The following is a 14093-nucleotide window of genomic DNA, read 5'->3' on the forward strand; positions in this document are numbered from 1 at the left end:
GAGAGATATTGTCTCTAGAAACTCATTGAAACAGGTGATTGTCATCGCAATGTGGGTGGGTGGACTGAGAGGTTGGATATGGTATAGTGAGCAGGGTAGAGTCTCTACAGTGAAATAATGCAATAAACACTAACCGAAAAACAATGGACAAGGCAATATTTACATTAAGGAGAGGCATGCTTAATCCGAGTGATCAATAAGGGTCCAGTGAGTAGAGGTTGGTTGGGGTCACGGCGATCCAGACAGTAGGCGGGTAGAGGGCTATGGTAGCAAGATAGCATAGGATGGAGGTCAATTGTAGATCCTCGTGTGGTTTCCGTCGGTAGATTAGTGGGGTTCCGTGTGGTAAGAGGGATCAATCAAATTGGCAAAATAGATATAGTGCCCAAGAAAAAATAAAATAATAATAATAAAATAATATTGGTCGATATACTTATTCAGTCTAGCAGCCGGAAAAAAAAATCCGGTGAGTGGTAGTGAAAAGCCATGTCCTATATGCCTCTGGGTTGATATCGCGCTTGGGACTGGCAGGTATTGGCCCGAGCTGAAGCTGGCTGGTGTCCGAGTTAAGGGTGAAAGACCGCAGCAGTGGCTAACTGACTACTAGCTAGTAGCTAGTTATCTGGCTAGCTTGCTGATTGGGTTACGGTTCTAAAGTATAAAAGATAATAGCAGATCGTACCACATTGGGTGAGGCGGAATGTATATTCAGTTCCTAAATGGAAGTGAAATTAAAATATATACGAATGCATACGAAAAAAAAACGAGGACTATTTACACGGGACAAGACAAACACGTCCGACTGCCACGCCATCTTGGAATACATCCTGTGAGACCACCAGATAAGACCCTGTCAGGCAGCCTAATCTCAAGACTGAACCGCATTGAAACTCTGGAATGTGGATCAAGAGGAAGATGGATGGTCACAAGCCATCAAACAAGCCGAGCTGCTGATTTTTGCGCCAGGAGTGTATGAAGCACCCAAATAATATGTGAAAGACTGGTGAAGAGCATGCCAAGACGCATGAAAGCTGTGATTGAAAATCAGGGTTATTCCCAAATATTGATTTTCTGAACTCTTCCTAAGTTAAAACGTTAGTATTGTGTTGTTTAAAAATTAATATTAACTTATTTTCCTTTGCATTATTCAAGGTCTGACAACACTGCATCTTTTTTGTTCTTTTCACAGTCATCTTTTCTGCAAAAATGCCTAAATGGACAAATTTAGGATTTTGAAGACAATGTTGTCATAGTTTATAGATAAAAACAAAAATTTAATTTACCCAAACACATACCTAAAATAGTAAAACCAGAGAACTGATAATTTTGGTGGTCTCTATTTTTTCCAGAGCTGTATACAGTATATGTGTACTGTATGTTACTGGTGTGTGTGTGTGTGTGTGTGTGTGGTGTGTGTGGTGTGTGTGTGTGTGTGTGTGTGTGTGTGTGTGTGTGTGTGGTGTGTGTGTGTGTGGGTGGTGTGTGTGTGTGGGTGGTGTACAATGCATTTGGAAAGTATTCAGACACTTGACTTTTTATTAAATTGTTTTTTTTCCTCATCAATCTACACACAATACCCCATAATGACAAAGCAAAAACATTTATTAAACATAAAAAACTGAAATGTTACATTTACATACGTTTTCAGATCCTTTACTCAGTACTTTGTTGAAGCACCTTTCGCAACGATTACAGCCTCGAGTCTTCTTGGGTATGACGCTACAAGCTTGGCACACCTGTATATGGGGAGTTTCTCCCATTCTTCTCTGCAGATCCAATCAAGCTCTGTCAGATTGGATGGGGAGCGTTGCTGCACAGCTATTTTCAGGTCTCTCCAGAGATGTTTGATCGGGTTCAAGTCCGGGCTCTGGCTGGGCCATTCAAGGACATTCAGAGACTTGTCCCGAAGCCTCTCCTGCCTTGTCTTGGCTGTGTGCTTAGGGTAGTTGTCCTGTTGGAAGGTGAACCTTCGGCGCAGTCTGAGGTTCTGAGCTCTCGAGCAGGTTTTCATCAAGGATCTCTCTGTACTTCTCCGTTCATCTTTTCCTCGATCCTGACTAGTCTCCCAGTCCTTGCCGCTGAAAAACATCCCCACAGCATGATGCTGCCACCACCGCGCTTCACCGTAGGGATGGTGCCAGGTTTCATCCAGACGTGACGCTTGGCATTCAGGCCAAAGAGTTCATTCAATCTTGGTTTCATCAGGCCAGAGAATCTTGTTTCTCATGGTCTGAGGACATTAGGTGCCTTTTGGCAAACTCCAAGCGGGCTGTCATGTGCCTTTTAATGAGGAGTGGCTTCCGTCTGGCCACTTTACCATAAAGGCCTGATTGGTGGAGTGCTGCAGAGATGGTGTCCTTCTAGAAGGTTCTCCCATCTCCACAGAGGAACTACGTAGCTCTGTCAGAGTGACCATTGGGTTCTTGGTCACCTCCCTGACCAAGGCCCTTCTCCCCGGCTTGCTCAGTTTGACCCGGCAGCCAGCCCTGGGAAGAGTCTTGGTGGATCCAAACTTCTTCCATTTAAGAATGATGGAGGCCACTGTGTTCTTGGGGACCTTCAATGGTGCAGACATTTTTTGGTACCCTTCCCCAGATCTTTGCCCCGACACAACCCTGTCTCAGAGCTCTGCGTACAATTCCTTCGACCTCATGGCTTGGTTTTTGCTCTGACATGCACTGTCAACTGTGGGAAATTATATGGACAGGTGTGTGTCCAATTAATTGAATTTACCATAGATGGACTCCAAGTTGTAGAAACATCTCAAGGATGATCAATGGAAACAGGAAGCACCTGAGCTCAATTTCGAATCTCATAGCAAAGGGTCTGAATACTCATGTAAATTAGATATCTGTTTTTTATTTCTAATAAATTTGCAAACATTTCTAAAAACCTGTTGTTTTCACTTTGTCATTATTGTCTATTGTGTGTAGATTGATGAGAAATTATTACTTTATCCATTTTAGAATAAGGCTGCAACATAACAAAAGGTTTGGACACACCAACACATTCAATTTTTTTTTTTTTTTTTTTACTATTTTCTACATTGAAGAATAATAGTGAAGACATCAAAACTATGAAATAATACTTTAACCAAAAAAGTGTTAAACAAATCAGCTTTGCACACTCTTGGCATTCTCTCAACCAGCTTCACCTGGAATGCTTTTCCAACAGTCTTGAAGGAGTTTCCACATATGCTGAGCACTTGTTGGCTGCTTTTCCTTCACTCTGCGGTCCAACTCATCCAAACCATCTCAATTGGGTTGAGGTTGGGTGAATGTGGAGGCCAGGTCATCTGATGCAGCACTCCATCACTCTCCTTCTTGGTCAAATAGCCCTTACACAGCCTGGAGGTGGGTTGCGTCATTGTCCTGTTTGCTCCCACTAAGAGCAAACCAGATGGGATGGTGTATCGCTGCAAAATGCTGTGGTAGCCATGCTGGTTAAGTCTGCCTTGAAATCTAAATAAATCACAGACAGTGTCACCAGCAAAGCACCATCACACCTCCTCCTCCATGCTTCACGGTGGGAACCACACATGCGGAGATCATCCGTTCACCTACTCTGCATCTCACAAAGACACGTTGGTTGGAACCAAAAATCTCAAATTTGGACTCATCAGACCAAAAGGACAGATATCCACCGGTCTAATGTCCATTGCTCATGTTTCTGGGTCCAAGCAAGTCTCTTGTTATTATTGGTGTCCTTTAGTAGTGGTTTCTTTGCAGCAATTCAGCCATGAAGGACTGATTCACACAGTCTTCTCTGAACAGTTGATGTTGAGATGTGTCTGTTACTTGAACTCTGTGAAGCATTTATTTGGGCTGGTAATTCTTATGAACTTATCCTCTGCAGCAGTGGTAACTCTGGGTCTTCCTTTCCTGTGGCGGTCCTCGTGAGCCAGTTTCATCATAGTGCTTGATGGTTTTTGCGACTGCACTTGGAACTTTCAAAGTTCTTAAAATTTTTCGGATTGACTGACCTTCATGTCTTAAAGTAATGATGGACTGTCGTTTTTCTTTGTTTATTTGAGCTGATCTTGCCATAATATGGACTGGTCTTTTACCAAATAAGGCTATTTTCTGTATACCACCCCTACCTTGACACAACACAACTGATTCGCTCAAAAGCATTAAAAAGGAAAGAAATTACACAAATTAACTTTTAACAAGGCACACCTGTTCATTGAAATTCATTCCAGGTGACTACCTCATGAAGCTGGTTGAGAGAATGCCAAGAGTGTGTAAAACTGTCATGAAGGCAAAGGGTGGCTACTTTGAAGAATCTCAAATATGAAATATATTTGGATTTGTTTAAAACTTGTTTGCTTGCTACATGATTACATATGTTATTTAATGGTTTTGATGTCTTCACTATTATTCTACAATGTAGAAAATAGTAAAAAATTAAGAAAAACCTTGGAATGAGTAGGTGTGTCCAAACTTTTGACTGGTACTGTATATACTATATATATGATGGTGTTTATAGACATTATGGACAGTATATGAATAGAAAAGGTCTGTACAGCAGTAGATATACAGGATGAGCCCTGACTAGAGTACAGTGTATATACTGTACATATGAAGTGGGTAAAACAGTATGCAAACATTATTAAAGTGACCAGTTGTCAATGACTATGTACAGCAATCTCTAAGGTGCAGGGTAGAGTGCCAGGTTGTAGCCGGCTAGTAACAGTAACTGAACTTCAGGACAGGTTACTGGGCGGAGGTCGTCTAGTGGTGACTCTTTAACAGTCTGATAGTCTGGAGATAGAAGCTGTTTATCAGTGTGATGGTCTGGAGATAGAAGCTGTTTATCAGTCTGATGGTCTGGAGATAGAAGCTTTTATCAGTCTGATGGTCTGGAGATAGAAGCTGTTTATCAGTCTGATGGTCTGAAGATAGAAGCTGTTTATCAGTCTAATGGTCTGGAGATAGAAGCTGTTTATCAGTCTGATGGTCTGGAGATAGAAGCTGTTTATCAGTCTAATGGTCTGGAGATAGAAGCTGTTTATCAGTCTCTCGGTCACAGCTTTGATGCACCTGTATTGTCTTAGCCTTCTAGATGGTTGGGGTTGAACAGCCCTGTAGTTGCCGTACCAGGTGGTGATGAAGCCCGAATGGAAGTTTTAGAGGCACTGTTGCTTCTTCTTCACCACACTGTGTGAATGGACCATTTCAGGTTGTTAGTGATATCCACTGCGGCCCCGTTGTCGTTGTGGATGAGGAGCGTGATCCCTCTGCTGTCTCCTGAAGTCCACGATCAGGTCCCTTTTGTTGACATTGAGGGAGAGGTTATTTTCCTGGCACCACTTCGCCAGGGCCCTCTCCCCCTCCCTGTAGGCTGTGTCGTCGTACTTGGTAATCAGACCTACTACTGTTGTGTCCTCTGCAAACTTGATGATTGAGTTGGAGACGTGCATGGCACCCTTGTCGGCCCCCCGTGTTGAGGATCAGCAGGAAGTCCCGTCAGGAAGTCCAGGACCCAGTTGCAGAGGGCGGATTTCAGACCCAGCGCCCCTAGCTTAGAATTGAGCTTGGAGGGTACTATGGTGTTGAAGACTGAGCTGTAGTCGATGAAGAGCATTATTTTTCTTCTTTTCTTTTTTTTCTTTAACTAGGCAAGTCAGCTAAGAACAAATTCTTATTTACAATGACGGCCTACACCGGCCAAACCCTAACCGGCCAATTGTGTGCCGCCCTATGGGACTCCCAATCACGGCCGGTTGTGATTCAGCCCGGGATCGAACCAGGCTCTGTACTGATGCTTCTAGCACTGACCTGCAGTGCCTTAGACAGCTGCGTCACTCGGGAGCCGAGAGGGTACAGCATTCTTACATAGGTATTCCTCTTGTTCTGATGGGATAGGGCAGTGTGCAGTGGAGATTGTGTCATCTGTGGATCTGTTGGGGCTGTATGCAAATTGTAGTAGGTCTAGGGTAAGGTGGAGGTGATATGATCCTTAATTAGCCTCTCAATGCACTTCATGTTGACAGAAGTGAGTGTTACTGATAGTCATTCAGTTCAGTTACCTTCGCTTTCTTGGGCACAGGAACAATGGTGGACATCTTGAAGCAAGTGGGGACAACAGACTGGGATAAGGGGGGGTTGAATATGTCTGTCAACACTCCAGCCACCTGGTCTGCACATGCTCTGAGGACACAGCTAGGGATGTATGTTAGCTAGCTAAGTTAGCCATGTTATGTCGACCTCAGGATACGATTTGAGAGCACTAGTTAATGGTTAGCTAGTAACTTGGCTGCATGCTAACAGTAAATCCAGCGGCTAGCCACACTAGAAAAACTCAGAAAAAACTAACAGTAATAAGGTCCTCAATCAGCTTTCTGAATTGCCCTAGAGGCACCAAAACATAACATTTTGAAGAACATTTTGAAGACTGTTCCACAAATAAGATGCAAGAAAACTAAAACCTGATTTACCTAACTGAGACCAAAGGAATTTCTAAAGTTAGCCATCCCTGAGACTGGGTGTGGTAACTCATACGTCTAAAGTTTAGTAAAGATGTTAGGTACAGCGGGAGTTTATGTAAAAGGGTTTTACACATGCAAACATAGCAATGTAAACCTACACGACATCAAAGAGGGCCAACCAACTTTCTGGTAGAGAATGCCGGGATGAGTTCTTAAACTGTTACCCGTAATAAAGCGCAGTGCGCTATGATAAACTGCATCTAACGGCTTTAAATGAAGTGGCAGCTACGTTTATATAGATAGGAACGTCTACTGGAGAATCTGCTTTCCATTGTTTAGCGAGAAGCAGGATCTATTTCTATAGAAGATCCCCATTTTTATTCTCAGCTTCTTGACTAACTCATCAATATGGTTTTTTAAAAGACAGCTTTTCATCTATTCAGATGCCCTGATATTTGTAAGCAGGGACACGATCAGTAGGGACACCATCCAAAGTACTTATGTTTAAATTATCAGACTTATTTTGATGCAAGCTAGAGAACAACATATACTTAGTTTTACCATCATTCAGTACTAATTTCAGGTCAATAAAGAGTTTCTGTATTACAATGAAGGCAGAATGTAGTTCAGATAGAGAATGGTCAACGGTGGGGGCAATAGCATACACAGCAGTAGCATCGACATACCTGATTACCGGTTACCTGATTTAACACAGTAGATACACATTGGGGCAGTTTTACTGACACAAAATATGCCTAATCCTAGACTAAAAATTGCACTTTTAAACTAGACTAACTGAAATGGCATTTCTCAGACATGGTTTGAAATAGTCTGACTTGCCCAAGTCTGGATTTAAAAAGTCTGATTTCCAGAAGGACGATTAGAATTAATCTAGATCCAAGTGAAAACTTAAATGAAACCTGTCCAGAGGAATAAAGGGGGCAGAGAGCTGCAGCAAAAATGTATCAAGCATATCACCCTGGCGATTTTTTTTCATCTATCTTAAGCAAGGCATCTAGCACGTCACAGGTTGTAAATTGTTGAAATGAAAACAAAAAGCTAGAGGCTGGCAGAGGTAAGAACAGTCGATTGACTGACCAGAGTCAATTTAAACCACCGTTACTCTCAAATAAAAGCCTGCCGAGATAAAATTATGATTAAAATAATCACTTATCCCATTCTTCTCAGTTATGATGCCAGAGTCAGGCAGCGAAGAAGGGGAATTTGTATGCTTCAGTGCATTTACTGTTTTCCAAAGCGTTTTGCCCTTTCATGTGTTGATGAAAAGATATATGAGCACCCACTTTTGGCACTGTTTTGCTACCCCACATGTGTGTATCTGCATCTGTTGCATCTATGAGCCTTTTTGTTTTGCCTGCTGACTTTCTTAAAAAGACAAACATATGATCGCTGAGTCAATGGGTTCTACTCATGTCCTAGCAGCTGTAGAAGCTAGTGCGTGTTATTTCACAGCCACACTGATTCACACAACGCCCCAGGACGTCCCCTCCCACCTCCTGTCTCAGCGGCAAGCTAATGAAACTGTCCAATATGTGACAGGAGGGTGTTGTGGAAACATACATATTGTTGCATTGGCCAAACCCCCAGGCTATGGAGCTGTTACAGTACTCTCTCGTGTGTGTGTGTGTGTGTGTGTGTGTGTGTGTGTGTGTGTGGTCTGAAAGGAGGAAAGAAAGGAATTGACTTGAGGGATGATTATGAAGCTCCCCCTGTTGGCTCAAAATGTATGTATGACATATACAGCTGAAGTCGGGAGTTTGCATACACCTTAGCCAAACGCAGTTAAACATTTAATCCTAGTAAAAATGTCCTGTCTAGGTCAGTTAGGATCACCACTTTATTTTAGGAATGTGAAATGTCAGAATAATAGTAGAGAGAATTATTTATTTCAGCTTTTATTTCTTTCATTACATTCCCAGTGGGTCAGAAGTTTACATACACTCAATTAGTATTTGATAGCATTGCCTTTTAAATAGTTTAACTTTGGTCAAACGTTTCGGGTAGCCTTCCACAAGCTTCCCACAATAAATTGGGTGAATTTTGGCCCATTCCTCCTGACAGAGCTGGTGTAACTGAATCAGGTTTGTAGGCCTCCTTGCTCGCACAGGTTTTTCAGTTCTGCCCACAAATGTTCTATGGGATTGAGGTCAGGGCTTTGTGATGGCCACTCCAATACCTTGACTTTGTTGTCCTGAAGCAATTTTGCCACAACTTTGGAAGTATGCTTTGGGTCATTGTCCATTTGGAAGACCCATTTGCGACCAAGCTTTCACTTCCTGACTGATGTCTTGAGATGTTGCTTCAATATATCCACATAATTGTCCTCCCTCATGATGTCATCAATTTTGTGAAGTACACCAGTCCCTCCTGCAGCAAAGCACCCCCACAACATGATGCTGCCACCCCTGTGCTTCACGGTTGGGATGGTGTTCTTCAGCTTGCAAGCCTCCAAACATAACGATGGTCATTATGGCCAAACAGTTCTATTTTTGTTTCATCAGACCAGAGAACATTTCTCCAAAAAGTACAATCTTTGTACCCATGTGCAGTTGCAAACCGTAGTCTGGCTTTTTTATGGCGATTTTGGAGCAGTGGCTTCTTCCTTGCTGAGTGGCCTTTCAAGTTATGTCGATATTGGACTCTTTTACTGTGGATATAGATACTTTTGTACCGGTTTCCTCCAGCATCTTCACAAGGTCCTTTGCTGCTGTTCTGGTATTGATCTGCACTTTTCGCAGCAAAGTACGTTCATCTCTGGGAGACAGAATGCATCTCCTTCCTGAGCGGTATGACGGCTGCATGGTCCCATGGTGTTTATACTTGCGTACTATTGTTTGTACAGATGAACGTGGTACCTTCAGGCATTTGAAAATTGCTCCGAAGGATGAACCAGACTTGTGGAGGTCTACAATTTTTTGGCTGATTTCTTTAGATTTTCCCATGATGTCAAGCAAAGAGGCATTTAGTTTGAAGGTAGGCCTTGAAATATATCCACAGCTAAACGTCCAATTGACTCAAATTATGCCAATTAGCCTATCAGAAGCTTCTAAAGCCATGACATCATTTTCTGGAATTTTTGTCCTGGCCGGAGAGCCCGTCGAGACCTGGCACGTCCAGCAGATGGAGCCATCGCCTCGTGATGTATACTCCGTCTGTCGCCAGGCCTCGACGAGTCTCCCCCTGGTGGCTGACCTGCTGTACACCACAATATATATAGAGAACTGTCAATACAAGGTGAACACTTATGTGGCGCTGGAGAAGAAGGCTGACGTTTTACGTGTCCCCAACCAATTGTGTTTTTTTGTTTGTTTCTTTGCAACTTACTTTTTTACTGATTTTGTACATAATGTTGGCGCTACCGTCTCCGCCCAAAAATAACTTCTGGACATCAGTACTGCGATTACTCACCACAGACTGGCAGAATCGTTTTTTTCCCTTTAACGAGTCTGACGAGCCCAACGTGAATGATATACTGCTCTCGCGGGAACAAGCCCACATCCTCGTGATTTGCGTGAAGAGAAGGCGGAGAAAAAGGGCGCCAAAGGGCGGGTTGCCTTCTGTGAATTCGTAGGCGACCCCCACTTCCTTCCATTCTCCTAGCAAACGTGCGATCTTTGGAAAATAAAATGGATGACCTACACGGAAGACTAAACTACCAACGGGACATTCAAAACTGTAATATCTTATGCTTCACAGGGTCATGGCTGAAATATGACACTATCAACATACAGCTGGCTGGTTATACACTGTGCCGGCAGCTTAGAACAGTGGCATCTGGTAAGACAAGGGGCAGCGGACTATGTATTTTTGTAAATAACAGCTGGTGCACGATATTTAAGGGAGTCTCAAGCTATTGCTCGCCTGAGGTATAGTATCTCATGATAAGCTGTAGACCACACAATCTACCTAGAGAGTTTTGATCTGTATAATTCATAGCTGTTTACATACCACCACAGACTGAGGCTGGCACTAAGACCGCCTTGAATGAGCTGTATTCCGCCATAAGCAAACAAGAAAACGCTCACCCAGAGGCGGTGCTCCTAGTAGCCGGGGACTTTAATGCAGGGAAACTTAAATCCGTTTTACAAAATTTCTAGCAGCATGCTAAATGTGCAACCAGAGGGGAAAAAACTCCACCTTTACTCCACACACAGACACACATACAAAGCTCTCCCTCGCCCTCCATTTGGCAAATCTGACCATAATTCTATCCTCCTGATTACTGCTTACAAGCAAAAGTTAAAACAGGAAGCACCAGTGACTCAATCAATAAAAAAGTGGTCAGATGAAGCAGATGCTAAGCTACAGGACTGTTTTGCTAGCACACACTGGAATAATTTCCGGGATTCCTCCGATGGCATTGAGGAGTACACCACATCAGTCATTGGCTTCATCAATAAGTGGATCGATGACATTGTCCCCACAGTGACCGTACGTGCATACCCCAACCAGAAACCATGGATTACAGACAACATCCTACCATCGTACTACCGGCTCTGACGCTCATCGGATGTGGCAGGGCTTGCAAACTATTACAGACTACAAAGGGAAGCACAGCCGAGAGATGCCCAGTGACACAAGCCTACCAGACGAGCTAAACTACTTCTATGCTCGCTTCAAGGCAAATAACACTGAAACATGCATGAGAGCACCAGCTGTTCCGGAAGACTGTGTGATCACGCTCTCCACAACCGATGTGAGTAAGACCTTTAACCTCTCTGGGATAGCGGGACGGTAGCGTCCCACTTGGCCAAAAGCCAGGGAAAATGTAGAGCGCCAAATTCAAACTTTCATTAAATCACACATGTAAGGTACCAAATTAAAGCTACACTCATTGTGAATCCAGCCAACATGTCAGATTTCAAAAAGGCTTTTCGGCGAAAGCATAAGATGCTATTATCTGATGATAGCACAATGTCAACAAAGAGAGWGTAGCATATTTCAACCMTGCCGGCGCTACTCAAAACGCAGATATAAAATATAAAACATGCATTACCTTTACGAGATTCTTTTTTGTTGGCACTCCAATATGTCCCATAACATCCACAAAATGTCCTTTTGTCGATTAATATCGTCCATATTTATCCAAAATATCCATTATTTGGCTGCGGTTGATCCCAGAAAAAAAAAGAGCTTCCAATGTTGCGCAAAGTTCACATACAAAATATCTCAAATAATATACCTTCTAACTTTGGCCAAAACATTCAAAGTACTTTTGTTGTAATATCAACTTAATCGTATGTAAAACGTTAATAATCGATTCAAATTGAAGACGGGTCTATCTGTGTGTTTCAATACAGGAGTCAACAAACTAACCGCTACTTTGTTAGTGTGGCACTCATTCAAACAGCGTACACATACGTTTACACTGCTCCTGATGCCTTCTGTCTTCATTGCACAATGAATAACCTCAACCTATTCCTAAGACTGGTGATCCAGTGGGAAGCAGTAGGTTTCTAATCACCAGAGTGATTAGAAATCTGGCTTCCCAATGAAATTCATTGAACAGACAGTGACTTAAAAAATATATAAATAAATCATGTTTGTCCTGCGGGTTTTGCCTGCTACATAGGTTCTTATTACTTACAGATATGTTTCAAACAGTTTTAGAAAACTTCAGAGTGTTTCTATCCCAAATATACTAATAATATGCATATCTTTATATTCTGGGGATGAGTAGAAGGAATTGAAATTGGGCACGCTATTTTTCCAAAAGTGAAAACTCTGCCCCCATCATAGAGAAGTTAAACAGGGCCAGACGATTACCAGATGGTACTGCGAGCATGTGGCTGACCAACTGTCAAGTGTCTTCACTCCCATTTCAAACTCCCCTGTCCGAGTCGTAATACCATGTTTCAAGCAGGACCATCATAGTCCCTGTTCCCAAGAACACTAAGGTAACAACAACGACAACGACGAGACAGCCTTATAGGAGGAGGTCAGAGACCTGGCCGTGTGGTGCTAGGACAAAACCTCTCCCTCAACGTGATCAAGACAAAGGAGATGATTGTGGACTATGGGAAAAAGAGACCGAGCACGCCCCATTCTCATCGACGGGGCTTAGTGGAGCAGGTTGAGAGCTTCAAGTGTCCTTGGTCCACATCACCAACAAACTAACATGGTCCAAGCACCACCAAGACAGTCGTGAAGAGGGCACGACAAAACCCCCTCCCAGGAGACTAATAGATTTGCATGGGTCCTCTGATCCTCAAGGTTCTACAGCTGCACCATCGAGAGCATCCTGACTGGTTGCATCACTGCCTGTATGGCATCTGCTCATTCTCTAACCGCAAGGCACTACAGAGGGTAGGTCGAATGGTCCAGTAACATCACTGGGGCCAAGCTTCCTGCCACCTAGACCTCTATACCAGGCAGGTCAGAGGAAGGCCCTAAAAATTGTCAAAGACTCCACCACTTAGTCAGACTGTTCTCTCTGCTACTGCACGCAAGCGGTACCGAAGCGCCAAGTCTAGGTCCAAGAGGCTTCTAAACAGCTTCTACCCCCAAGCCATAAGACTCCTGAACACCAAATCAAATGGCTACCATACTATTTGCATTGCCCCCCCCCCCCCCCCCGCCTCTTTTTCACCGCTGCTGCTCTCTGTTGTTATCATCAATGCATAGTCACTTTAATAAACTCTACCTACATGTACATATTACCTCAACTGGTGCCCCGCACATTGACTCTTCACCGGTACCCCCCTGTATATAGTCTTGCTATTGTTATGTTACTGCTGCTCTTTAATTACTTGTTACTTTTATTTCTTATTCTTAGCTGTATTTTTTTTAAACTGCATTGTTGGTTAAGGGCTCGTAAGTAAGCATTTCACTGTAAGGTCTACCTACACCTGTTGTATTCGTAGCATGTGACTAATATAATTTGATTTGATTTTTAATTGAAGTTACAGAACAGAGTAGTGGTGTTCTATAGTACACTGTATTACTTCTACAACTAATATAAGGACAGGACATGAGATGGGAGTAGAAACTAACGTGGGCATTGTTTAATGCATTTCGCAGAACAATACATTCCAATGTACGTAAGCAGGGGGGCGTTACAAGTGTAGAATAGAACTTATTTTCTACTCCCAATATAATGTAAGCAAGCCCCATTTTGTCCTAATCCAAGCTACTCCAAAGCAATATGTTCTAATCTAAACACTGTGTCACAAGATGAGGAATGAAGACTGTACTCCAACAGAAGCAATCATTGCTATTACTCCTTAATTTGATTATTATAGCTCATCTGATTAAATCAGTCACACCTCATTAATCTGTACCAGGAACGATTGTGCATCTGATCTTGCCAATTAATCCAAGGAAAGACACATTTTATTCAAGCTAATATCTACTGTACCTTTGGAAGTCCTCTGCCTCATAAATGTACATATTCATGCTGTGGTAGGCAGAGTTTTGGAGATGGAAGATGAAGTTATGTTTCTGTATCTCTAACATAAAGGGGATTTCCTCTGAATCACATTACAGCTATTTGCTAATAATCCCAAGGACAAGTGGCCTGCAAGCTTACTATAACTCCCCAGTTATTGTAAAGGTATACTCCTCAGCGTGGAGACGATTTGGTTATTGTCTTTAAAGGAATTGGAGGTGAGGGAAAGTAGGTATGCTATGTGAGGTGGTCGAT

At 42.8% G+C, this 14093-nt stretch overlaps 2 protein-coding genes across 2 annotated transcripts in view; one reads left to right on the forward strand and one right to left on the reverse strand.

The window, feature by feature from the left end:
* Positions 1-14093, forward strand: part of LOC111967008 (gamma-aminobutyric acid receptor subunit alpha-6-like) — a 48357-nt gene that overhangs the window by 23801 nt on the left and 10463 nt on the right. The window lies entirely within an intron of this gene.
* The window catches only part of pcdh12 (protocadherin 12), a 159661-nt gene continuing 147400 nt past the window's right edge, over positions 1833-14093 (reverse strand). The window contains exon 5 of the transcript XR_011480320.1: positions 1833-1865. The gene's annotated coding sequence lies outside the window, so the exon portion shown is untranslated. The remainder of the gene's footprint in view (positions 1866-14093) is intronic.

The sequence above is a fragment of the Salvelinus sp. IW2-2015 genome, linkage group LG8 (assembly GCF_002910315.2).
Source record: "Salvelinus sp. IW2-2015 linkage group LG8, ASM291031v2, whole genome shotgun sequence".
NCBI classification, from domain to species: Eukaryota; Metazoa; Chordata; class Actinopteri; order Salmoniformes; family Salmonidae; genus Salvelinus; species Salvelinus sp. IW2-2015.